General features: G+C 46.9%; 1 protein-coding gene and 2 pseudogenes across 1 annotated transcript in view; all 3 read right to left on the bottom strand.

Moving 5' to 3' along the window:
* Window positions 1-26,712, bottom strand: part of LOC148220704 (low affinity immunoglobulin gamma Fc region receptor III-A-like) — a 63,244-nt gene that overhangs the window by 25,247 nt on the left and 11,285 nt on the right. The gene's annotated exons all lie outside the window — the stretch shown is intronic.
* LOC148220706 (endogenous retrovirus group K member 5 Gag polyprotein-like) lies at window positions 4,401-5,325 on the bottom strand (annotated as a pseudogene).
* On the bottom strand, window positions 5,956-24,846 carry LOC148220705 (uncharacterized; annotated as a pseudogene).

Genomic DNA, 26,712 nt, shown 5'->3' with positions numbered 1-26,712 from the left:
GTCATGTTCCTCATGCACTCATCCTGTCAACACCAGCTGCTAAACTTTGTTATTAATTCTTTCCCTTCTGTTTTCCTTTGAGTAGCTTGGGAAAATCAGACAGCTGTTTTTCCCTGACTCTCACCAGCATCCAAAAGTCCCCCTTTTTTATTTAAAAAGAGAAATGTTTGTGGTTCCTTGTGGGGCCCCTTGCAAGTGAAAACAAACACAACTCAAGAGACCTGAGGATACCTCTACTGCTTAGGAAATTTTCAAACCTGTTGCTCTTCTCTGCAAGAAGTACATTACCATAGTGTTATTTCTAATACAATAGTGAGATCTGTTACTGCTTACTAGAATTAAAATCTATTACTATTTCTAATACATTAATAAAATCTGTCTAAAAATTCAAATTAGTTCAGGCATGAACAGATGAATATTCATTCTCTACTTGTAGAGGGACCATCTGGTTGGTGATCAGTATGTTGCTCAGCAGTTGAAGGTTGTGTATTGGCCATATTCTGTTTCTGGTATTGCAGTTCAGGGTGGACACACCTTGCAGGTAGCCAGTGTACCCCGGTATTTGTTGAGATGCAAGAGTATCCATGACCCCAAACGATAAGTTCATGTGGGCTCTCCCACTTGTTTGTGGTTAGGTCATGTATAAAGACCTTTGCTTGAGGCAGACATGTCTCGTCTGAAGTCTGTAATGAGGTCAAGTAATTTACAATAACAGTCTTGTGGCACTGTAAGGTGATTGGCGGTATGAACAGCTTTTCCCAATGGGCTGTGTAGTGTTTCTCCAGCCATTCCCCTTTTCTGTTTGTCCAAAACACACTTTAGAGTACCATGAGAGTGTACAACAGTGGCTTGACCGGTTGGAGAATGTAGAATGCCAAATTTATGCGAGACTCCTCACAGCTGCAAAAACTGCCTCATCTTTTGTGAGACGTAAGCAGAGCCATTGTCAGTTTTCACTGCAGAAGGTATGCCCAGAATCACAAAAGCCATCCTCCAATGGACAATCACATTGCGACCTTTTCCCCCAATATGAGCAGATGCCCATATGGTGGAAGAAAAGGTGTCAATAGACAAGTGCACATACTTAAATCTGCCAAATTCAGCGACGTGAGTAACATATGTTTGCCAAAACAGCAGGGCCTTTAGACCTCTAGGGTTCAGCCTCGCTGGTAAAGGTGCAGCAAGCCCATGACAGTCAACACAAGAATTGACACTGTCACCAGCCTCAGCTGCTGTTAAATGAAATTGTTTTTGCAGAGCATGTGCATTCTGATGGAAAAAGTCATGCGATGCTCTGGCTTGTGCAATCTTGTCAGGCTGAGGTGCTACCCCCGTGGGGGTTAGCCAACCTGTCAGCCCTGGCATTACCTTCCATTAGAAAACCTGGTAAGTTTGTGTGACTCCGTATGTGCAGAATATAATACAGATGAACTTGAGCTTGAATTGCACACCACAGGGCCTTCAACAGCTGAAAGAACCCGGCATTGTCAACTTCCTTTAGGAGTGAGCAATCCAAATGCTGACTTATCTCTGCAGCATAAGCAGAGTCAATGACCAAATTCAGGGGTACCTGAGAAAACTTTTGGAATGCCATGGTGACAACCTTCAACTCAAGCATTTGAGCAGAGCCTGTCTCATGGCCTTCCAGCATTTGCCAGCCAGACTCATCTTCTTAGGTAACAATGGCTTTACCTGTTTTGCCTGACCCATCATTGAAGACTGTAGGGCCTTGCATTGGCACCCGACTGTTTCTGGGTCTCAACAGCAGCTTGGCTGTTTTTGCCATTTACAGTAGCTTATGGCTGAGTAGATCATAAGCAATCTGTCCTGTAAGGTCTTGCAGTGTGTTTTGCAAGGGAACCCTATTAACAAAGCTCCCTTCAGAGAATTCCCACTCTACAGGAAGAATAATTTTCGCGGGATCTGCTGCCATCAATTGCAAGCATCGTTGATGGCATTTGATTATCAGTCGAGCAAACAATTCAAGCAAGGTTGCTGTCTTCTTTAATTGATGTGGCAAAAAGACCCATTCTAGAATGTGCAAGGGATCAGACCATTTGTCATTCCATTGGCCAATGATACCTGTAGGATGTAAATCTGGATTGGTTGTAAACACGGTGATATCACTGGAAGGATCTACTCAGTATACCTGACGAGTAGAAAGAGCTTGCTGCACCTCCTTCAGTGCTTGCTGCCCCTCAGGGGTCACTCTCCGAGGTGAATCTAAACGAGAGTCCCCCTTTGCCACTGGTGGGGTTTTCAGGGTCCCTTTGGGATCCCTGAGACTGCTTCTGCAGCCTTCAGTGACCGAGCAAATTCCCGAGCCTTGCTCAGATAGAATTTTGGCTCGCGGTGAGCTCTCAGACCAGCGGGGAAAAGAAACCAGCATATGCAGAAAGGCACAAATCCATAGTTTATTCTATGAAGGCATCCTATCTAGCCTATACCAACGGCTATTGTTTTACAGGGGTTTTATATCTTTTGAGGATTTTACAATTTGCACCAATCACCAAGGGAATTCTACTTTCTAACCAATCCTTGAGGGATTTTACATTCAAAGCTGGCCTATGGATACTAAAAGAAAATGAACCACTAATATTGAAGATAGATAAGAGGGTCTTCCAAGGCGGGGAAGCTAAATTCCTTTTGTATTTGTCATTTCACAAGCCATTTCTTATCTTTAAGCTATGGTTTTCCAAGGAGCTTGTTCTGAGGATGCAGGGAAACTTTCTTCTGTGTTTTCTGCTCCCTCCACACCCCTTCAGAATGTTGAAAAGGAGGGACAACTGTGCTGTGGTTAGTCCTAAGTAAGGACGTAACTAACCTATAGCACCCAGTAATTTTTGATCATTCAGAGTTTTAATAGAATCTGCAAATTGCACCTCTTCGTGCTGAATTGTTTGATCCAAGATCTTGACCCCCAAAATATTTTCAAGAAGGTTGTCGCTGGACCTTTTCTGGGGTCACTTGCAGTCCATAACAGTGTAAAGCAGTGAGCAGCTGAGGCTCTATGCTCAGCAACTCATCTTGAGTAGAAGCTGCTATTAGGATGTTGTCCATGTAATGGTAACAGTATGCATCAGGAAACTGCTTGCGGACTCCAGACAAGGCTTGAGCCACATACCATTGACAGAGCATTGGGCTACTAGGACAGCCTTGTGTCAAAACTTTCCATTGATATCTCTGTCCTGGCTCAGAACTGTTAATTGTAGGCACTGGAAAAGCAAATTTCCATCTGTCCTCAGGACACAAAGAAGTTGTGAAAAAGCAATCCTTCAAATCATTGATCAGAATGTCCCATCCAGCAGGGACCAGGGTGGGGGAGGGCATACCAGGCTGCAATGCCCCCATGCTTTCCATCATTGCATTAATCTTTCTGAGATCTTGTAACAATTTCCATTTCCCCGATTTTTTCTTTATAACAAAAATGGGTGTATTCCAGGGACTATTAGAAGGTTCAATGTATCCCTGCTGTAACTGTTCCTGAACCAATTGACAAAGGGCGATCAATTCAGTTTTTGTTAGGGGCCATTAATTCTTCCAAATAGGGGTATTGGTCAGGCACTGTAAAGGCATCATAGAATAATTTTTGCCCTTCATTTCAGTGGCCCCAAACAAAAATATGTTTCAATTTGCACTCCCCAGGCCACCAAAACATCCTGCCCCCAGAGGTTGATTTGGGCTGTGGTAATGGAGAGTCAGACTGTGGCTGTCTGCCTCTCAAAATTTTTGAGCAGCACAGGCCGTTGACTTAGAAAGGTCTGTGTTGCTCCCCCTAGCCCTTCAGTGGCTTGGCCAAGAGGGGCCATTGGCCATGTGGGAGGCCAGGCAGAAAGGGACATCACTGTTACATCCACCCCAGTATCTATCAAACCTCTTAGCTGAATCTGAGGCAGGCTGGCGCTGGGTAAAATCAGAGTGCACATCTGTGGGCGCTGTTTGGAGATGTGCACAGTCCAAAAGACTTGTGGTGGTCCCTTAGATCTGAAGCCACCATCTTTGCGATCTTGCTTATCAGCCCTGGGAACACAAGAACAAAAAGGCACAAGCTGAGCAATACAAGTTCCTGCTGGGATAGTGATGGGGACAAAGCATAGAAACTAAAGCAGAGATTTGACCCGTAAAGTCAGCATCTATGACATCTGGGTGAACAAAGATTCCTTGAAGAGTAGCACTAGATCATCCAACTAGTAGTGCACTCAGCCCTTGGCCTAAAGGTCCAAAGGCATCCAGAGGAATCTTATGTACACTGTTAGAGTCTAGGGTGACTGTTGTTGCGGTGTGTACATCCACCCCGGCTGATCCTCCGGTACTGGCTGAAAATTGACTGAGGAAACATGTGCCAGTGCTGGGTTCTGAGGCACTGCTTGTGTCTGCACGCTGTACCCGTTGGTGCTAATCTATCCGTTTCCCTGGCTCTCCAATCATTGACCATTAGCATGGTCTGGTTTGCATTGATTTACAAAGTGACCCAGTTTTCTGCACTTGGAACATAGAAAAGTAGGCTCATTAGCCTTTCACTTCTCTGGTTTCTGCTTATCCTTGCCCTTATTTTTCCCAGTTTCCATTGTCCACCCCCTGAAATCGTATGATGGTGCCACATGGCAGCTGCTAGAGTAGAGACCTCATGGTCTATGGTACCTGCATTAGCACATGCCTCAATCATGTCAGTTAATGATGGATCTCCTGGCAAAGCCTGTATAATCTTCTTACTATCAACATTTGCATCGTCCCTGGCCAGCTGTTTGCATAACAGTTGCCTTAGATTATCATCCTCAACCTGTTTTTCCAAGGCTGCTGCCATCTTTTCAACAAATTGCAAGAATGGTTCTCTGGGACCCTGAACAATTTTTACATATCTTGGCTTAGGAGCTGCTAGCTCTATCATCTTTAGCATTGCTGCAAAACCTATTTTTTGGCACTGTTCAAGGACCAGAGGGTCCAAGGTAGCCTGAAAATCAGGATTAGAAAAGCAATGCTGCCCATTAGAGCATTGCTTCCCATTGCAAACCTAAGATCTGTCCGATGGTGCTGCATATTCTCTGCAGCTGCCTTTTCAGTCATCTGCCTCCAATTATCTTCAAAAACTGTAAATTGAACAGGCTGGAACAGCACTTGGGCTATATGCTTAATGTCATATGGTGCCAGTAAATCTGTATTCAATACCCTGATAACTTGTATAACTTGTGTAGAGCCAAGCACATATTGTGCAACTTTGTCCTGGAAATCCTGGACTACACACCAGGCTATGACATCATGTCTATCAAGTAGTCCTGTATTAAGGACAGCTTTAAACACGGGAAATGCCTGAACTTCCCCTTTCATTTGGATTCACTATAATTTTGTGGTCATTCCCCCCTAGAGGTCAGGTTGAGCTCACAAGCATCCACTTGAACACTCTCCCCCACCCCCTCCATATGACTGACACCACCCCTGGGCATCACCATGTGTTCTAACAAGTCCCAGTCACCCTGTTGCAATGCTTGAAGCTTGACTGCTTCCCAAAAATCACAGTGATTTTTAGGTCTCACAGTGTCTGAACATGGGGGAAGCGTCCAGAGATGGCTCTGGGGGGAAACCTCTGGACTGTCATTGTGTCGGCTTTACAAAACGAAGGCATGCCCCTGGAGGGGGGGATGCTGCCCATCGGTGGCGTCAGCATGGGGTGGGAGTGATGAAGGCAGTGCCTGCCTGACAGAAGATGGCATGGCTACTGGAGGCATTGATGGAAGAGGCCTGCCCATGGGTGCACAAATAGCTACATCTTTGGCTGGTGAGGCGAGACGCAGCACCGGAGGTGGTGGGGGGGCCGGCACTGCCCCTGCTGAAGCCGATGAAGAGGCTGTCATTTCCAAGTGGGTGGGCAATGATTCTGGGAGTAAAGCAGAAGGCAGCTCCACCCCTGCAGGAGCAGAGGAGGGTGCCCGCGGCCCCACCCTGGCGGGTGGGCCTAGCTCAGACAGCAGAGATGAGGGAGGGGCTGGTGCCATCCTCATATCTGCGACAGGTGGCACTTGCAGGCCATCTGCAGCCAATGGATGCCATAGGCTCACATCCACTGCAGGTGTGGACAACACCCTTGTAGGCTGCCATACATAGGCGGCTGCCAACGCTGTCATTGCAGTTTACACCGTGGCTGCTGCCTGCTCTGCCACTGTGGCTGCCATATGAGCCTCTGCTGCCGCTTGGCCGGCCGCATCCATAGGGAAAAACAGGGCATGCGTGGCTCCCTTGGGTAGCAGCAGAGGGACGGTGAGAGTGACTGTAGCAGCAATGTCAGCGGGTGGCTGGCCCTGCATGGGTAGGTGCCTGTGGGCAGAGGGGGCAATTGCCCCTTGAGGCGCAAATGGGGGGGGGCGATTGACGCCATTATCTGCTGATTGCCCCCCCCATCCCTGCTGGTGAGGGATATATTGGTTTAATACAATCTTTTGGGGAACGGTATATGAGCGGAACATAGTCCTTACGTGAAGGGTACAATGCACAGGGGGTCACTGGGGTCAACAGATTTCCAGGGGAAGTTACAGAGCAAGGGACCCCCGTGCAGTCCTGTCCATTGCCAGACTGGAAGGCAGATTCTTCCTCATCCTGGTCGGTTGCTAGATCTGATTCACTTCCCTCCTGTGCCTCACTATTTTATGGGATTCCGCCCCTCATACTTCTATAAATAATTCCCCAAGTAATTCCCCGAGTACCTATTAGAGAGGAAACTGAAATGTCCCCTCTCCAAAAAGCTTTCCATCTATGGCCCCCAAGCTTTCCCCACAGTGTCGGAGAGAATGCCACTTCTGTATAATCTGAGAAACCACAATCTTTCACCCAAGCCAACAAAGTACACAGGTCTTCATCTGAGACCAGAGTCTCCATGCCTGCCAAAACATTTCTCCATGTTGAGAGTAGAGTTTCCTGATTTTTAGATAGTTGGCTCCCCATCTTTAAAGAGAGCTCTTTCCTCCTAGAAACTAAGCCAGGGGGTTCACTGCTCCAAAACAAGCCAATGGGCTCCCGAGCTATATGCTCGTGTTCCAATAAAATTGATCCTCTCAAAGGAGGACAGAAAACACAGTACCTTTCTTAACGAGGGAGGAGACAGTCCGACATATCCCGTGGACCTCCTGTCCCACTGCATCTGGGGAGGGGGAGTCTGTGGCTTCCCAGATGGTTCTAACTCTGGCCATATCTTCATGGCACTGGTTTTGGCCTCAGGCTCTGCTGTCCCAATCTTCTGGGTTGCTCAGTCTGCTCACGGCATGGCTCTGGCCAGGATTAATCTAGCTCAGGCCGTAGCCTCAGTTCTGACAGACCTCAAAGGATCCCTCCTGGTCCTGGCAGACTCCAAGCACCTGGATATATCCCAGTGCTATGAACGTCAGTAATGTCCCAAATGTGATCTCGGTGGAACCTCCATTGCTGCTGTAAGGCTAGGGAGTAGCAAAAAAATACAGCAACACAGGCTTTATCCAGAAAGCAGAAGAAGTGATTTATTGCAGGAGTAGGCATATTTTTATAGACTGGTTTGCTGAACTGAGGATAGAAAAAGCTCATTGGTCCAAGGAAGACAACACCTCTTGTAAACATGCTCTTACCAAAATATCACTTTCCTCACTTACGACTCCTGTCCACAACACCAGGTGCTAAACTTTGTTATTAATTCTTTCCCTCTGTTTTCCTTCGAGTAGCTTGGGAAAACTCAAACTGCTGTTTTCCCCGGGTCTCACCAGCGTCCACACTACACCACCTTTATTGTGACTATTAATGCCAATAAAAACTGAGAGACAGTGGGTTCTGTTGCCAACAAGCTTAGAAATTTTGAGAGTATGATCGATGGCCCGATGCAGGTCCATGTCTCTGAGGGGATTAGGAGCCTCCAAGAGGAGATGAGGGAGATGAGGGAGGAGGTAAGGAGGAACAGGTTCCGTATGGCACCTGTGCAAGTCACAGGCCCCCAAGGTCAGAACGCAACGTCCCCCAGCTAGCAAGAGAGGATACGTCCCACAAGCTGAACTGTGGCTCTTTCTGCATGAGTATGGGGAAGACATGAGAAAGTGGGATGGGAAACCCACTTCTGTTCTAGCAGCATGGGTGTGTCAACTCAGGGAGGGAAACACTAACCAAGGGACTTTGGCTAAAGTGAAGGTTGCCTCAACCTACTATGACCAATGTGTTGCGTATGACAGAACGGAGAATGATCTATCTGATCCCCTTGAAGGAACCTCGAGTATGTATGCACAGGAGAGAAATAATAACCAGGGCTAGAGGGGCCCTGCCTCTAGCCAGGTAGAGGCATGGGAAAACCAGGTCTTTTGGACGGTGTGGATCCAATGGCCTGGCACATCAGAGCCACAGAAATATAATGCACAGTGTACCCTACTGCAATCAGGACATGTGGGGGAAGAACCTGTTTCAATTGCTGCGGTGACAAAGGGATCGCAGGAATCGACTTTACTGGAGGCTGAGGTGAGCCTGACTGGGAAGGAGTGGCAGAAACATCCAATTGTGACTGGTCCAGAGGCACCGTGTATTCTAGGCATAGACTTCCTCCAGAACAGCTATTACAAAGACCCAAAGAGACTCAGGTGGGCTTTTGGAATAGCTGCTGTAGAGGCAGAGGGCATTAAGCAGTTGAACACCTAGCCTGGACTATCAGAAAACCCATCTGCAGTAGGTCTCCCAAAAGTGGATGAGCAACACGTGCCAATTACCCTCCTGACGGCACACCCCCAACAGTATTGGACAAATTGGGATGCCATGATCCCCGTCCACAAGATGATCCGTGAGCTGGAGAGCCAAGGGGTGGTCAGTAAGACCCACTCACCCTTCAACAGCCCCATCTTGCCTGTGCACAAGTCTGATGGAGAATGGAGATTGACTGTGGACTATCGTGCATTGAATGAAGTGACTCCACTGCTGAGCGCTGCCGTGCCGGACATGTGGAACTGCAGTACGAGCTGGAGTCCAAGGCAGCAAAGTGGTACGCCACCATTGACATCGCCAATGCATTTTTCTCCATTCCTCTGGCAGCAGAGTGCAGGCCTCAGTTTGCTTCCACCTAGAGGGGCGTGCAGTACAGGTAGAACTGACTCCCCCAGGGGTGGAAACACAGTCCCACCATCTGCCATGGACTGATCCAGGCTGCACCAGAAAAGGATGAAGTTCCAGAAGATCTACAGTACATTGATGACATCATTGTGTGGGGTAAACTGGTAATGGAGGTATTTGAGAAAGGAGAGAAGATCATCCAGATTCTGCTGGGAGCCAGCTTCAATGTCAAGAAAAGCAAAGTCAAAGGACCTGCCCAAGAGATCCAGTTCCTGGGAGTAAAGTGGCAAGATGGATGATACCAGATCCCCATGAGGTCATTCATAAGATCTCCATAATGTCTCCACCAACCAGCAAGAAGGAAACACAATCTTTCCTAGGTGCTATAGACTTTTGGAGAATGCACATTCCTGAGTACAGCCAGATTGTGACCCCTCTTTACCTGGTCCCCTTCAAGAAGAACGATTTCCACTGGGGGCCTGAGCAGCAGCAAGCCTTCACCCAGAGCAAGCAGGAGATTGCTCATGCGGTAGCCCTTGGCCCAGTCAGGACAGGACCAGAGGTGAAGAATGTGCTTTACTCTGCAATCAGGAGCAATGGTTTGTCCTGGAGCCTTTGGCAGAAGCTGCCTGGTGAGACTCTAGGCTGATCTTTGGGATTCTGGAGCTGAAGTTACAGAGCCAGCTATACTCCAACAGAGAAGGAGATCTTGGCCTCCTGTGAAGGAGTTCAAACTGCCTCAGTGGTAATTGGCACGGAAACACAACTCCTCCTGGCACCCCAACTACCAGTGCTGGGGTGGATGTTTAAAGCATAGGTTCCCTCAACCCACCATGCCACCAACACCACATGGAGCAAGTGGATTGCCCTCATCACACAACGTGCCCATATTGGAAATCCAAATTGCCCTAGGATTTTGGAGATAATTGCAAACTGGCCAGAAGGTGAAAACTTTGGTCTCACCGAGGAAGAGGAACAGGAACAAGTGACCCTGGCTGAAGAAGCCCCACCATATAACCAACTGGCAGCAGATGAAACACGCTATGCTCTTTTCACTGATGGCTCCTGCCGCATCGTGGGGATGAACCGGAAGTGGAAAGCAGCCGTATGGAGCCCCACATGACAGGTTGCACAAGATACCGAAGGAGAAGGTGGATGGAGTCAACTTGTGGAACTCAAAGCTGTTCAGCTGGTCCTGGACATTGTTGAAAGAGAGAAGTGGCCAAAGCTCTACCTTTACACTGATTCATGGATGGTAGCCAATGCTCTGTGGGGTTGGCTGGAAAGGTGGAAAAAGGCTAACTAGCAACATAGAGGAAAAAAAATCTGGGCTGCTGATTAGTGGAAAGACATTGCCACCTGGGTAGACAAGCTGCCTCTGAAAGTCTGCCCATGTCCCTAAGAGTCAGGCTAATGAGGAACACCAAAACAACAAGCAGGTAGATCCACAAGACCTTGCAGAGTCACAGTGGCCTCTTGGTTCCATGAAGCCTCCAAGTGCCACCATGAATTCCTTGCTGCTGCAGTGTCACAGTGGAGCCCTGGTTACACAAGATCTTGCAGTGTCACAAGGGACCCTTGGTTCCATGGGGCACCATAGTGTCGCAATTGTTCTCTTAGTTCCAAGAGTTCCTACAAGGGAACAATGGTCCCTTGATTCCATTAGGCCCTAGGCTCTCACAAGGGTCTCTCTCTGTTTCCACAGTGGCACAATGGCCCCTTGGTTCCACAAGGCCCTGCAGTGTCACAGTGGCCTCTGTGGTTCCACAAGGACCCAGACTGTCACAATGGACTCGTTGCTCCCATGTAGCCCCACAGTGTCACAATGGCCCCTTGGCTCTATGATGCCTTGTCATACACAGTGTCACTCTGGTCCTCTCAGTTCCACGAGGCCCTGCAGTGTCACAATGGCCCCTTGCTTCCCCAGGGCTCTGCAGTGTCACAATTATCACAGAATCAGCCAGACTGGCAAAGACCTTTGAGAGCATCAAGTCCAACCTGCCACCTAACGCCACCTTGTCACTCAGACCACTCAATGCCTCATCCAGTCTTTCCTTAAACACTTCCAGGGATGGTGACTCACTCACCTCCCTGGGCAGCCCATTCCAATGTCCAATCACCCTCTTGTTGAAGAACGTATTCCTAATGTCCAGTCTAACCTTCCCTTGGAAATGTTTAGGGCTCTGTCCTCGTGTCCTTTCACTGTTCCCTGGGAAAAGAGCCCAATCCCCTCTGTCTGCACCCTCCTGTCAGGGAGTTGTAGAGAGTGATGAGGTCTCCCCTGAGCCTCCTCTTCTCCAGGATAAACAAACCTAGCTCTCCCAGCTGCTCCTCACAGGACTTGTGTTCCAGACCCCTCACCAGCCTTGTTGCCCTTCTCTGGGCACGGTCCATCTTCTCCATGTCCTTCCTAAATTGGAGGCTCAGAACTGGACACAGGACTCGAGATGCTGCCCAACCATGCTGAGCACAGGGGAAGAATCACTGCCTTGGTCCTGCTGGCAACACCATTCCTGATCCATAGGAGTCCCAGGGGTTGGATGAGGGAAATGGTGGGGAGGGAGGGGGAACAAAGTTTGATTGACTGTCAGCCATGAAGAGTCTTGATTTTCATATCTATTTAGACTGCATTAGAAGGTGCTCAATAGAAGGGGATCAGTATCAATTGGACATGGCTGATATCAATTTACAAACAGGAAAAGAAAACAGGACAAAACAGTTCTCTCTGCATTGTTTTCAATATGATATATTCACTTTAAATAGACTTCTGAAATCTGTGTAATTAAGCACAGAAGAATTGAAAAATTATTCCTAGGGGATTTTCTTGTTTGGATGTTTTGAACAAATGTTTATGAGCATTTGTAACTGAATTCCTGAACTGAAGTGCTCAAGAAAGAAGAGGACTCTGCAGTAGTAAAATTCATCAGCAACCTCCAAGTGGCTGAGGATCCATCCTCATTTGAGCAGGAAGGAATAGAAATGGGCACAGCTTTCTGGCTGCCCCAGCTTTGGGATGGGCCCTGGGCCTGGAGCAGGAATAGCTCTTGAGGGCTCCAAGACCAAGACTGTTGTGCTGGTCTGTGGAGATGGGATGGTGTAAGGGTCGGTCCAAAGTTCCCCTCGATTTTGCCTCCCGACCGTCGCAAGGAGACCTCGAGGACCCCCACCCAGGCTGACTCCCAACAATGGTTTACTGGCCGGGCCAGGTGGATGCTCGTGACTGTGTGCTGGTGTATTGTGTTCACTGGACCGTGCTGTCGTGGCACCAACCAGAGACTGTGTTGTACCAACTGAGGACTGCTTGTCCGTACCTGTCTCCTGCAGCACCACACAATGGTCCATAAATCTTCCCACCTCTTGGCCAGAAGCCACTCGCTTTGGAGAAGGACTATAAAAGAGCGACCCTCTGGAAAGAACCCTTTGAGATCTCTCCACTGATGAAGACCCCTGAGATCTCCCCACGGACGAGGACTCGTCTATCGGATGACCCGCGAGGACGCCCGTCTCGTCTGTTGGTAGCTATTCTCCCATCCCTTCCTTTCCTTCCCCTTTCCCTATCCTATACCTCTCCCCTTTACCGTAACTGAGTTGTTGGCATTTGATGAAATGCATTGCTGTTGTTGATTAAACTGATTTTCTGTTGTTGAATAAACTGATTTTGTCCCCTGCATTTTGCCTGTTTGCACCTTTAAGATCAAAAGAACCATCACGACCCCCGCTCTGCATTAATAGCGGATCGTGACAGATGGCAGGAGGGGCTGCAGAGTTCTCAGGAGCTCAGGGAGAGGGGCAAACCTGTGAGCGATACAGGCGCTGCAATAGCTGCGGCAGGGGAGCTCCAGCAGCAACGTGGCAGGGCAGCACTGCAGTCCTTGATAACGGCCATCCATCCCTTGACTTCCTCCCTCTCCTCCCATCCTGCACACCTCAGGATGCACTCACTCTCTCCATCGCTTCCCTGGTGAGCAGTACCCACAGCGTCTCTGCTGTGCTCTTGTGGCTGTGTCCAGTCCATGGCTCTGAGTGCCTTCTCTTTCTTCTGTGGATATTGCATTCCCATATCTCCAGCTGCTTCTTCTTTTTATAAGAGTCTTCTATTTACAAGGGTCCCCAGCAGGTTCTTCTATTTAAGTCTGTACCTCCACAACTCTTGACTACTGGCAGCTCTTCCTGGCCGCCCTCCCCCTCTGTGGTTCCGTCCCTGCCACTATCCCCATGGATGGGCTTTTGCCTATCAGGTCAGGGTCACCACTCATCACAGCTGAGACAGAATCAACACAAAACTCCGTGTTTGTGTGACAATAATTACTTACATTTCAGTTATAAAATCATACTTAGGATTAATTATAACTGTAAGGCTTCAGGGCCAGCTGTTAGCCACTACACACACTCACTCAGCAAACCCACTGACCACCCCCAGTGGCCACTCCTGTCACGATCCACTGTTAATACAGGCGGGAGTCGTGATGGTTCATTTTGATCTCAGGGGTGCAAAAGATGCAACAGGGGATAAATCAGTTTCCTCAAAGCAAAATGCACTTTACTGAGTGCCAAACAACTCAGTTTTGCAACAGAGGGAGAGTTAAAGGAAACAAAGTAAAGAGAGAGAGAGAGAAAGGAGGGGAATGGGGAATAGCTACCAACAGATGAGGCAGTCATCCTCGTGGTCCTGCCAATAGACTCCGGCGTCCTCGTGATCCCAGCCAATAGACATGTCTTCTGTGGGGAGATCTCAGAAAATTTCTTCAGAGAGTCACTTCTATAGCCCTTTTCCAAAGCAAGTGGCGTCCGGCCAAAAGGTTGGGAAGATTTATGGACTATTGTGAGGGCTGCTCCGAGAAACACATGTACAGAACCTGCTGCTCCAGCTAGTGCCTGCTCGAGACCAGTGTAGGCATAGTACCTCTTCAAAGGCATTGTGCCGTGGACAGCACAGCAAGCACAGAGAGCACCTGCAAACAGTCCCTTGGCAAGGGCATCCACCTCGACCAGGCTAGAACTCCTGTCCAGAAGCAGGTGGGGGGTCCTTGGGGTAGCCTTTATCCTCGCGACGGTCATGAGGCATATGAGGGAAACTCTGGACTGACTCTTACAACTCCCCACTGCCCACATCCCACAGACGACCTCCAATGACCACACCAACTGACCACACCCACTTACCACCCCCAGCAACCAACTGACCACACCCACTGGCTACCCAAATAACCAGATGCACTGACTGCACCCACTGACCACACCCATTTACCATACCAGAGATCACACCTATAGCCCAAACCCCACTGACCACTCTGCACTGCTCAAACCTACAGGCCACCACCACTGACCACACCCACCGACCACACTCACTGATGACACCCAGTGACCACATCCACAGACCACATGCTTCTCACCACCCAAATGACCATACCACCACTGAGCACATTGCACTGAGCACACCCACTGACCACACTCCAATGACCCCTCAATTGACCATACCCCAACTGACCACCCTCCTGACCATAACCACTTAGCACATCCACTGACCACACCCATATCCAAGAAACCAATGCCCACTTCCCACTGACTGTACTAACTGACCACACCCACCTGCTACACCCCGACCACACCCACCAACCACCTCCAGAGATCATCCAACTGACCACACCCAGTGACTACATCCACTGACCACATGCCTCTCACCACCCAAATAACCATACCGTCATTGAACACGTCACACTGACCACACCCACTGACCACACCCCCTAATTGACCATACCCCAGCTGACTACCTCTCTGACCATAAACACTGAGCACATCCATTGACCACACCTATATCCAAGAAACCAATGCCCACACCCTCGCTGACCACCTAACTGAACACACCCGCCTGACTTCCCAACTGACCACATTCACTGACCCTATCCACTGCCAGCAGTCTGTGACCATACCACCGACCACACTCACAGACCACTTCCAGTAATCACACCCAACTCACCACACCCACTGACTGCACCTACCAATCACCCAACTGACCATACCCTCATGCCCACACCAACTGATCCCTCCCCACTGTGTTCTTCCATTGACCATGTCCACTGCCCCCCCACTGACCACACCACCATGACCTGTCACCATCCACCAAGACAGGGCGGGGGTCGTGATGGTTCGTTTGATCTCAAAGGTGCAAACAGGCAAAATGCAGGGGACAAAATCAGTTTATTCAACAATAGCAATGCATTTTTATTAAATGCCAACAACTCAGTTGTGATAGAGGGGAGAGATATAGGAAACAAAGTACAGAAAGAAAAAGAAGAGGATGGGAAAATAGCTATGAACAAGATGAGATGGACATCCTCATGGGCCAGCCAATAGATGAGTCTTCATCCGTGGGGAGATCTCAAGGGTCTTCTCCAGAGGGTCGCTCTTTTATAGTCTTTCTCCAAAGTGAGTGACTTCTGGCCAAAAAGTGGGAAGATTTATGGACCATTGTGTGGTGCTACAGGAGACAGGTGCAGTCAGGCAGAACATGCAGTCTCCAGTTGGTACAACACAATCGCTGGTTGGTGACAAAACAGCACAGTGAACACAATACACCAGCACACAGTCACCTGACAAGCATCCATCTTGGCCAGGCCAGGGAACCATTGTTTGGAGTCAGCCTGGGTGGGGGTCCTCGAGGTCTCCTTGCGACAGTCGAGAGGCAAAAACGAGGGAAACTTCAGACCAACCCTTACACCACCCTGTGACTCACGATATTCATCAAGAGTGCTCCTTTGTGGAGTTGTTGTAAAGTCTTCAGAACTCGTCCAAGCTGGTAGCATATCCTGAAAAACAGAGACAGAGTCAGACAAAATAGGAAAGAATAAGGGAAAGGAAAAGGAAAAAGAAAGAGAGAGATAAAACAGGCCAAAACAAATCATCAATTCAACAATTAAAATATACATTCACTTTTGATTACAAAGAAATAAGCAATTTTTTCAATTTTTTTATTAGAAAAGAAGAAGTACATGATTTTGATTCCAAAAATACCACACAATGAAAAAAAATCGGCAATTTCACTCAATATCACATTTAATCTTATTTTTTAAATACCTGTGTAGTTTGTCTTCTGTCAATAACTTTAGGGATGTCAACAGTGACTGATTTCGGTATTTCTATCAGATGCCAATTGTGCTAACTGTTTCATCATTCTCCAATTCATAATGTATAGGATTGCTGATAAAACAAAAGCAATCAAAACCAAAATCAAGAGAACAATGATGGGATGACAGAATTTCTTCAGGACACCTTTAGCAGTAGGTGACCACCCAAAGAGAGTATCCCACCACCTGTGTTCAGCATCTGTCTTTACTCTTTCCAAAACAAGATGTATTCTTTCCACATTGTGATGAACAGCTATTAGAGTTTTCTGTCCGTTTTTCTTGATCCTCTCCAAAATTTCAATCAGATCTTGGTGGAGCAACAATTGCTTCACCAGAGAGAGGTTCATTCCAATTGGAGTGGGCAATAGATGGTGGATCAGCGTGTAATTTGACTGCAAAAGATGGTAAGAAGTAACTGGAGCTACATAGGAAAAATCACACCCTGCAATTCTAGTAAAGTTAAAACACAAAGATTTGAATGATTTTTAGTATGCACTCCCAAATTTTCTATAAAGCAGTTCTAAAGCATGCACATCCATTGCCATATACCCCAGTACAGTTTCAGGAATCTCGTTTGGATGAATTTCAAAGTTACAAACATTCTGTTCTGTGTCCAAGCAGATATCTTGAGCTCTAATTGCATTACTTTCATAGATAAATCCTTGTTGTTCCTGGACCATGCAAGTTTCCAAATTGACAGTTTGCCATTTCTCACCAATTTGACAGGCCCATTCCCTATGCTCAAAAGGATAGAGAATAGCTCTGTCATGGTTCAACCTTAATACAATGATGGGGAATATTGAATGCACTGAAGCATTGTGTATCACCAGTGCAAAGGCTGTGGCTGTGTTTGTGCTGGGGTCATAGGTAAAATTTACAAAGTTCCACCAGGATAGGAATTCTGTTTCAAAATCGGTGGCACTGTCCCAGACTCTTTTTCGAATTTCAGTACAAAAAGTGCCTTCCTCGCCTTCTCTTATACTTGAAGCAGCAACCGACTGCATCCAGAACTGGGCCTGGATACAGCTGAGAGCCAGAGAAATGTTATTTTGTGTTGCCCCCAGCGCGTCGATTATCAGTTTGTACCTTTTCCCAATTGGGCAATATGTTTGATACCAACCACTATTGGGTTCCCAAAGCTGTTAAGGATGATTTCAGGGGTGTCTCGTTTGAAAGACAAGTGTGTGCTAAGGAAAGGCGAGAACCCCTTTCCTGAGATGCAGAGTGCAACCCCCTCCCTTTTAATTATTTTAGTTTCAAATCGGAGGCTTTCAGGCAGGAGATATGGGGATAGGAATAAGAGTTCTTTACTGATATCTAACAAGGCAGAAATAACAACAGCTATAAAAATTGACAGCACATCAGAACAGTATAGCTCAGTTCCAGTCCCTTTTGACCAAGGCCCTCTCTTCCTGCACTCAGTTATCGGTGCTGGGGGCAGGGCAGCTGAAGGGGGGTTGGGTGATGGTGGTGGCAGCCCAGGGGTGAGAGGGGATGGGAAAGTGACTCCCCCTCACAGTGTTGGTCGTGGTGCTCAGCAGAGTGTCCAGAGATAGTAGGGTGAGATGGGAGAGCAGCAGAGCGATGTCCAACAGCAGGGAGCGTGGATATCTGCTCTGGGATGGCAGGGGAGATGCCAGATCTGAGCACGGGGTGTCCTCCCACTACACGAGCCAAGCAAGAGAGCCCCAGCCCACTCCAGACCCCCATCCCACCTTTCCTTTTCTGGTGTCTCCCCCCCCCCCCATCCCCCTCCACCCACCCCCCTTCGAGAGAACATTATTGTTTAAGGTGTAGCCACAACTACTTAGCATAACAATGGGAGAAATTCCAAAGAAAGAAAAGGGAACAATTCAACCCCCAACAAGGGGCTGTTGTAATTTGGTTACCTCTCCAGCTGTGGTAGCCAATTTATTCATTAGTACTTCTGAATCGATGCTATTCAAAATTCCCAATCCTGTTCCCACAACACGGGTTATGTCTCTTGCCATTTGTTTCTTAGAAGAATTCTGTTTTTGCAACCAGGTTGTCCACCCCTCAAAAGAAGTCTGAAAAAAAGGTGATCAGCTGGCTGAATTTCTGAGACATTACATTGCATCAACAATTTGATCTGTTTAAGAGACCATGCCGGATTAAATAATATTTGTTTTTGGCCAGTTTTTCTAATTACATATGGTCCAATTCAAAAAATTGTAGGACTCAACAGAACCGGTGGCTGGATGGCAGGTGTTACAATATTAACATCAAGTTCTCCCCAGTATCTTGTATTGTTTTTACCACACATGACTCTATGGAAAACCGTACAGCAGTTAAATTCAGCCAATAAACCCAATTTTGGATTCGACAGTATGAGGTACTGCCATGAGGTCCTATGCCATAACTATATGCAGGTTCGATGAGGGATCCAGCAACTAATTTACAAGTTATTGCGACATCATCACCTTGTGTCACCACAAAAGGAGGAAAACCCTTGTTTTTGTCATCTGTCCTGGTTTAGGGCAAATTTGGGGAAAACCTCCAGAAGGAGCCCCCAGAAACAAACCCCAACGACTCCCCACCACCGGGTTTGGGAAGAATTTCCCCAGAGAGAAGTGGAAAAAAACCTGTTTATTTAACAAGCAAAACACTCCCCAGCACAAAAAAAAAAAAAAATAAAATAAAAAATTAACAACACCAGATGACAAAAACTCTTTCACTGCTCTGAAAGGATGACAAACTCAGAAAGTCTCTCCTGCGAGTGGTCGCCCAGTTATTGGTCTCTGGCTCTGGGGATGACTGCTGCAGTTCACAAAATGCAGACTCCTGGTGTTTCTTGGTGTTTCCCAGGTTCCCGTCTGGAACAGGTTCAGATGGTATTCAGGAAAGGGAGAGAAAAAAAACCCAACACACAGTTCAGGGAAAAAATTGGACTGCCTAGCTGAACTAACTAATAAGCAAAAGCAAGGGCAAAAGCAAAAAGTAGGAGCGATAGCAAGCAAGCAAGCAAGCAAGCAAGCGTCTCCTAAACACAGACTATGGGGGAGGTGAGTCAGCTGATAACGAAACAAAACAAACCTTCACTTTCAGAGTCAGTCCTGAAAGCACAAAACATAATTCCAAGCACAAACAGAACACACGATTGGAGATACAAGCACCATAACGTCACCCTAGGACATCATCCAACACTAGGGAGGTGCTTACACCATGGTATGTAATTATTGGAGTCAGTGTGGGTTTTTCTACAGCATTTATTTTGAACCTATAGGTTAGACCTTTCAAGCTGGACTCATCTGCTGTGTCATTCTGCCAGGAGCATGTTACATAGGTTGGTCTGGTTAAAGTAAAGTTATGCCAACAGTCAGTAAATTTGTCCACGCAAAGCTTTGTAACTTCGACATTGTTGGCATCAGGGTCCAAGGCATAGTTACCAATCTAACTCTGGCGACAACACAGTATTAGGGGGACTTGTTTTTTACATGTCCATACTGTTGTGGGGCAGAGACTTGCCGTGATGTTAGGGTGCAAGCTACTAGTTATATCTGATTTTAAGAAATTCCCAGTAGTAGCTTTCTCGTGAAGGAATTTTTCCACTTTTCTGCATCCTACCTTAATTTCTTCACCAATTCTTCCCGTTAGTACCATAGCACAATCCTTTTTGTCCCAGCCCCAGTCATTGGAATGGTACACCTCAGAATTGTGCATTACTACTGTCGAAATGGGGGACGATCTCTGGGGCAGGGTCCTAGAGCACTGGTATACCTGATGGAAGCTTCAGACCACGGCCACTGGGCCGAGTTTTGGCCATGGCGTTGTGGTAGGATGCAGAGAAGTATCAAAAAGGTTCTCATGGTTTATCCGGTTCACATGTCCCTCGGTGTTCTTCTGTGAAAAGCAAACACAACAGAGTCTGCCACCAAGAGGCAGGAGGTCAAAATGATGGAACAATCCAATGGGTACTTATCCGATGCTCCTTTCCCAGAGCATTGGTGGCTACCCATGCATATTTATTCAAAGGGGGTTTTAGCTCTAGTGGCACTTCTCCTACAGTAGGAAGGTTTACTAAAACAGGTTGCCCAAGGTAATGGGCTGGATTTTTAGGATCATTAGGACCTGTAGTGCAGGAATGATGCTTGGGGCTTTTGGACAAAAAACAGTTCTTTTGGGACACCTATTTACCTCCCATCTGTCACTTATACCTTTTACAGCTTGCCCTAATTGAAGATCCCAACTTCCCTCATGTGGTTTTAGGAGTTGCTTTAGGAGACCATTAGTCCTTTCTACAATCCCGTTGGCTTGGGGGTGTGAAAAGTCCACTTTATTCCTTCCTCCCTTGCCCATTCGTGTACTACTTTAGCAGTAAAGTGAGACCCATTATCAGATTGAATCTCCTGTGGCTTTGGGAAAGTTCCAAACCATTCTTGCAATGCCTTAACAGTGTTTTCTCCTGTAGCTCTATTAAAGGCTTCAGCTTGAACTAACCCTGATATTATTTCCACTGCTACCAGCATGAAATGTTTACCACCAGACTTCTTAAGGGGACCGATAGAATCTACCTGCCACACGTCCCATAAGCCTTTACCTTTCCTTAAGTGCAAAGGGTCATCTTCCAAAGGATGTCTTTCTAGTCGTCTGTGGCATTGCTCACAAGCTGATATGCATGTTTTACACATTTCCCTGGTGACAGGCCAGCCACGAGCGAGGGCTTCTTTGTACAAATCTTTCACACCAGTGTGTTGTCTTTTAATATGCAGCCATTCTAGCAGCTGTTCCCAGTCCTCTGTAATTTGTTCCTTTTTCAGGGGACTTAGTCTTGCTAACTCATCAGCAGCACTGTTCCACTCACCAGCTGGATTTCCATCTGTCTGATGAGAAGCCACCCACCCCACGGCAAAATTCCCTTGACTTGCTATATTTCGAATTTCTTGCCATTTTTCCTTTTTCCATACTGGGATTCTGTTGACTTCCCAATCATTTTGCTGCCAGAAAGGAAGCCACTCTGTACATCCTTTAAACACAGCATAGGAGTCAGTATAAATACAAACAAGTGAGGTATTCTGTGCCTCACGCTGGAAAACACTCCAAACAGCAATCAGTTCACCAACCTGAGCACTGCCTTCTCCTCAGTAATAATTCGTTCACCAGATGAAGTATGAAGAGCTACTGCCCTGTATTTCTACACCTTTCCCTCTCGTTTGGCAAAAGCATCAGTAAGCCAAGAATTTGCTGATTGTTCAGGGGAGAAAGGAGGGGCCACTTTAATTACTGAGGCAGGTTTGTCATGGCTGCTAGCCAAGCTCTCAGCTTCTTGTATGGCCATATTTTTTGCAGCTCCTTCTGTTATTGAGAAGATGTTACAGTAATGTTCTATCTGGGCATACCACTTCCTAACTGAGGATGTCTGGACCACCCCGTCAGGGGGAGGGGTCCCGCTGGTAGCTGCTTTAATAACTTTGAAAGGGCCTCTCAATACAATTGATTGCTGACGTGTAATTTTCTCCACTTCTATGAGAGCTATGCTAACAACAAAAAGCCCCTTTTCCCAGGTAGTGTATCTTTTTTCAGCATCTTTAAAACCACGGGAATAGAAACCAAGAGGCCTTGTAGGGCCTTCTGGGCCCCGTTGCCATATGTGCACTGATAGCCCCGAGGTGGCAAATCCCCATTCTACCTGGAAAGGATGTGTGGGATGAATACGGCCTAGAGCTTCATGTGCAGTTGCTTCAAAAATCAGCAATTGTAGTGTTTCCTCCTGAGAAGGAGTCCAATCCCATTTTAACCCTTCCCTCAGCAAGTCATAAAGAGGCCTGGCAATAATTGAAAAATCAGGGATGTGTTTTCTCCAAAACACTAATAATCCCAGAGCTTGTTGAAGCTCTTTCCTGGATCCAGGCATTTTAATTTGATCCAGGGATGTTAGAGTATCAGGTGCAATACATGTCATACCTCCTTTCCACCAAATTCCCAAAAACTTCACCTCCTGAGAAGGTTTTTGAATTTTCTCTGGGGGAATTTGTAAGTCAAGGCTTTCCAGATGAGAGATTATTTTCTGTTGGGTATCCCCCACTACTTCTATTTAATCTCCCCCCACCAGAATATCATCAATGTATTGATAGACAGCTACATTGTCAGGTTTGGGTATCTTTTCTAATTCCTGTGCTAATCCATGGCAGGCCAGAGTGGGGGAGTGTTTATACCCTTGAGGAAGCCTAGTGAAGGTGTATTGCTGTCCTTCCCATGTGAAGGCAAAACAGTCCATGTCCTCTGGCTGTATCAGTATCATAAAGAACATGTCTTTGACATCTATAGTTGCCATGATTGTATGAGCCTTCTCCTGAATTGAAGTTACCAGTTCAGCTAAATTTGGGACAGCTGCTGTGAGAGGATCCGTGTTTGCATTTAGTCTGCAAGAATCTACTGTCAGCCTCCACTTTCCGTTGGGTTTATGGATTGGCCACACTGGAGAGTTAAAGGGAGAATGAGTGTCAATTATCACTCTCTGATCTCTCAGGTCCTGAATAACTGGCTTGATTCCTTCTTTGGCACCAGTGGGAAGCGGGTATTGTTTCACATTAGTAATTTTACTGAAAGGTAAGGAGGATGCAGTTTGGAGCAGATTAATATTAAAACGTGGTGTGCCAAAAGACCAGAGACAACCCTCTTCATCTTTCCACTGTCTCCCAGCAAGGACATCCATTCCTAATAAATAATTTGGAATATCTCCAATTACGATTTTAATAAGTAACAAATTCTCCTCTCCAGGTAGTAAGATTTTTATCAGAGCTATATCCATAGCTTCTGTGGTTCAAGTCACTGAGAACAAAGCATTGTCTCCCTGTTGGAACAACTCCACATTTCTGGGCAGCTTTTCTTGTTAATGCAGAAATTTGGGCTCCAGTGTCAACCACAAAGGTGACAGGTGCCTTTGTAGGACCAACTATTGCTGTTATCAGGAGGTGCCTAGTATTAGGATTTCTGGTGAGTGCTCTAATAAATAACCAATCCCCCCCCCCATCCCTCTCCTCACCCACGAGAGACAGAGTTTCTAGTTGCCCTGCTTCTGAAGCTGTTTCAGCTCCAATCCCAAAAGCTGAAAAGGATAAAACTCTGGCTGAGCTCTCAGAACCTGTGGAGGAGATAGATTTGGCTCACTGCTCAGAACGTGTGGAGGGTTTGGTTTGACTCACTGGCCACAACCGGTGGATTAGGGGGTGCACTAGGCTGGACAGTAGGGGAGTTTGATGTAATGAACTTAGGGCAGTGCCAGTTTAAAACAATCTTTATCAACTTGTCAAATGGTAAGCCATCCATAACATCTTTAGGAATTTGTTTCTTTAACCCTCATGATCACCAATCGTGATGGGGAGTGCTCTGTTTCCCCTTTTCTGGCTTATCACTAGGAGAAACAATGTGTCTAACACCTTTAGTTTTCTCCAGTTTTTCCTCTGGAACTTTTATAGGTCCATATTTCCTGCTGTAATTCAGCAGCTCCTCTGCAACTTTGATTCATGTCCAAATTTTACAGTTATTGGCAGGAAAATCTGGAGTCCGTCTCGAGGGGGATTCATAGGGAGGGAAAGAGTCCACGGAACCAGATTGCTCACATGAGTTCCCAACTCTAATCTTTCTACAGGTGTCATGGATGCAATAGTTTTTTGAAGAAGAATTGCTGTAGATTTGAGTGTTTCTGGGAGACCACGAATTAAAGGGGTCATGATTTCAGGCATTACAGGTAATTGCATAGGTGATTCATAGGTGGTAGTCAGTTTTCTCTCATGTATCATTTGCAGGCAAGCAGCTTTGTGAATGTTTTCCAAAAGTTGGTCGGGAGTACCAACTAAAGTTACAGGGTCTCCCCTTTCCAAGGGGTTAAGCCCCCTGGCCCAAAAAGCGGCACGTTGGGTCAAGGACCATGGGTAGTTTCTATCTCCAGTTGTTAAGAAAACCCCATGTCCCCAATACCCACCAGCTTCACTTTCTGATAATTTAATCTGATCTCCCCCAGTAAGAGACATTCGAAATACATATTCAGTCTCTGTCTCATGAGGGAGTCGCCCATAAGTCGGCTTTTTCTCGGCCCCAAAATAGGGTCTTTCACCCTTCCTCCGGTCTAGCTCAGGTGTTAGGGTGAAATTCCCCTGGGCCCTAGCCACAGGGACGTAGTTAAGATATCAAAAGAGGCTCTTTCCCCTAATAAAGTTACAGGTTTATTTCTCGTGGGTAGTGAGTGAAAAGGGGAAGGGAAAAGAGCGGGGGAAGAGAGAGAAAAGAGGGGGAAGAGAACGGGGGAAGAGAACGGGGTAAGAGAGAAAGAGAGGGAAAAGCAGGGTAAGAACGTAGGGGGAAAAGAGAACGGGGGAAGAGCTGGGTAAGAGAGCAGGGGAAGAGAGCGGGGTCAGAGAGTACTGACCTTTTCTAGGGTCTGGAAAGGGGGGGCGGGGAGAAATTGGATCCCAGCCAGCTCTGTGTGGCCAGGAGGGGAGAGGGACCAAGATACAGGACACAGCAGGGGTCACGGGATGTACCATTTACAATGTATCTAGGAAACGCAACACCCATATTCCTTTTTCAGTTTTGCCAATTCAGTAGCAGAATGTGGGATTTCTTTTGTAGATATGTTTGGTTCAAAATCATCAGGACCAAGATAAGTATATTGTGTTTTAACCACAGATCTCAATTTCGGGCAGCAGTGTTCCCCAAGATCTTTCATTATAGTTAACTCCTTTTGGGGATAAATTTGATGAATGTGAACAATTTCCTTCTCCTCTGTTTCTGTGAGTGTTTCATTCTGCCTTGAATTTTTGGCACGTTCTTCTCTTAGGGCAGCCTGTAACGAATGATTTTCTTCTCACAACAAACAGTTCTCATTCCTTTCTTATCTCATTGTTTTTGCAAAATTTGAATGAGATTTTGTAAAGAATCTATAATTGTGCTTTCCTCACTTCCTCGCTTAGAGCGGGTTTCGATGGCAGCTACAAGACAAGCTCTCAAAACTGAGCAGCATATGGGGGTTTTTTTGCCCAGTTTGAGCTGTGATTCATGTTGCAAAGAACATATTCTATCAAGCACATTCTCCAGATTAAACCAATTATTGTTCTCCCATTCCTCCCCACCTTGTGACAGTCTGGCACTATACTTAGCTAATAGAGCATAAAATGCAGCTTTATCTGTTACAGTGGAATTCTCAGTCATTTTGTGAAGGGATAAGTAAAAACCACAACAGGGAGGTCTATTGCTTAAGTTACCACACACAACGAAACAGCTTTCACTGTGTGCCCCCCTTCCCTTCCCTGTGCGGGAGAAGAGACCAAACTACTTGGGAGGCACTCCTTAGTTACAAACACCAGGTTGTCTCTTCACTACACCAAGTAGTCAAACATCAGAAAACAACAACAACAACAACAACATTGTCCTGCCTTTTGCACCGGTAGATGTGATTTGTGAAATCCTGACGACAGAGCCCTCAAACGAGTCTGGGGATGCTCCACACCAAGGTGTCTGCAGTCTGTGGGAAATCAGAAAAACCCCCCTTGCTTTCTAGACAGGCTCACCCTTTCAAGGTGGCCAGCTAGGTGCAGCTGGGGTAAGACTTCCTACCCCTACTACAGACTACACATAACCTTGCATCGCTTCTGTCTGCCAGAATATCCTGTCCGTGATGCCAATTTAATGTCATGATCTGCTATTAATACAGAGCGGGGGTCATGATGGTTCGTTTGATCTCAAAGGTGCAAACAGGCAAAATGCAGGGGACAAAATCAGTTTATTCAACAATAGCAATGCATTTTTATTAAATGCCAACAACTCAGTTGTGATAGAGGGGAGAGATATAGGAAACAAAATATATAGAGAAAAAGAAGGGGATGGGAAAATAGCTACAAACAAGACAAGATGGATGTCCTCATGGGCCAACCAATAGATGAGTCTTCATCCGTGGGGAGATCTCAAGGGTCTTCTCCAGAGGGTCGCTCTTTTATAGTCCTTCTCCAAAGTGAGTGGCTTCTGGCCAAAAAGTGGGAAGATTTATGGACCACTGTGTGGTGCTACAGGAGACAGGTGCAGTCAGGCAGAACATGCAGTCTCCAGTTGGTACAACACGATCGCTGGTTGGTGACAAAACAGCACAGTGAACACAATACACCAGCACACAGTCACCTGACAAGCATCCATCTTGGCCAGGCCAGGGAACCATTGTTTGGAGTCAGCCTGGGTGGGGGTCCTTGAGGTCTCCTTGCGATGGTTGAGAGGCAAAAACGAGGGAAACTTTGGACTGACCCTTATAGACTGCCATTTCCCAGGACCTCCATTCTCAACAATGTCCCCCCCACTACCCCAGTTCTCATAGAGCCTTTCACCCAGTACCCCCATTCCATGCCCCAAATCCTTGTTACCCACATTCCAATGAGAACCCCTTCCTATAGCACCCCCAATGGAGACCCCCCCACTCCCTTGGACCCCTACTCTCTCGGACCTCATTCTCCTGTGATCTGTCTGCTCAAAACCCCCATTCACCTGACCCCCATTGCTGTAGAAATCCCATTCCATTGGACACCTCTCCTTAGCTCCCTTGAGTCCC

The sequence above is a fragment of the Sturnus vulgaris genome, chromosome 31, assembly GCF_052056855.1.
Source record: "Sturnus vulgaris isolate bStuVul1 chromosome 31, bStuVul1.hap1, whole genome shotgun sequence".
NCBI classification, from domain to species: Eukaryota; Metazoa; Chordata; class Aves; order Passeriformes; family Sturnidae; genus Sturnus; species Sturnus vulgaris.
The sequence above is the reverse complement of the archived record's forward strand: the minus strand, read 5'-3'. Positions and strand labels throughout refer to the sequence as shown.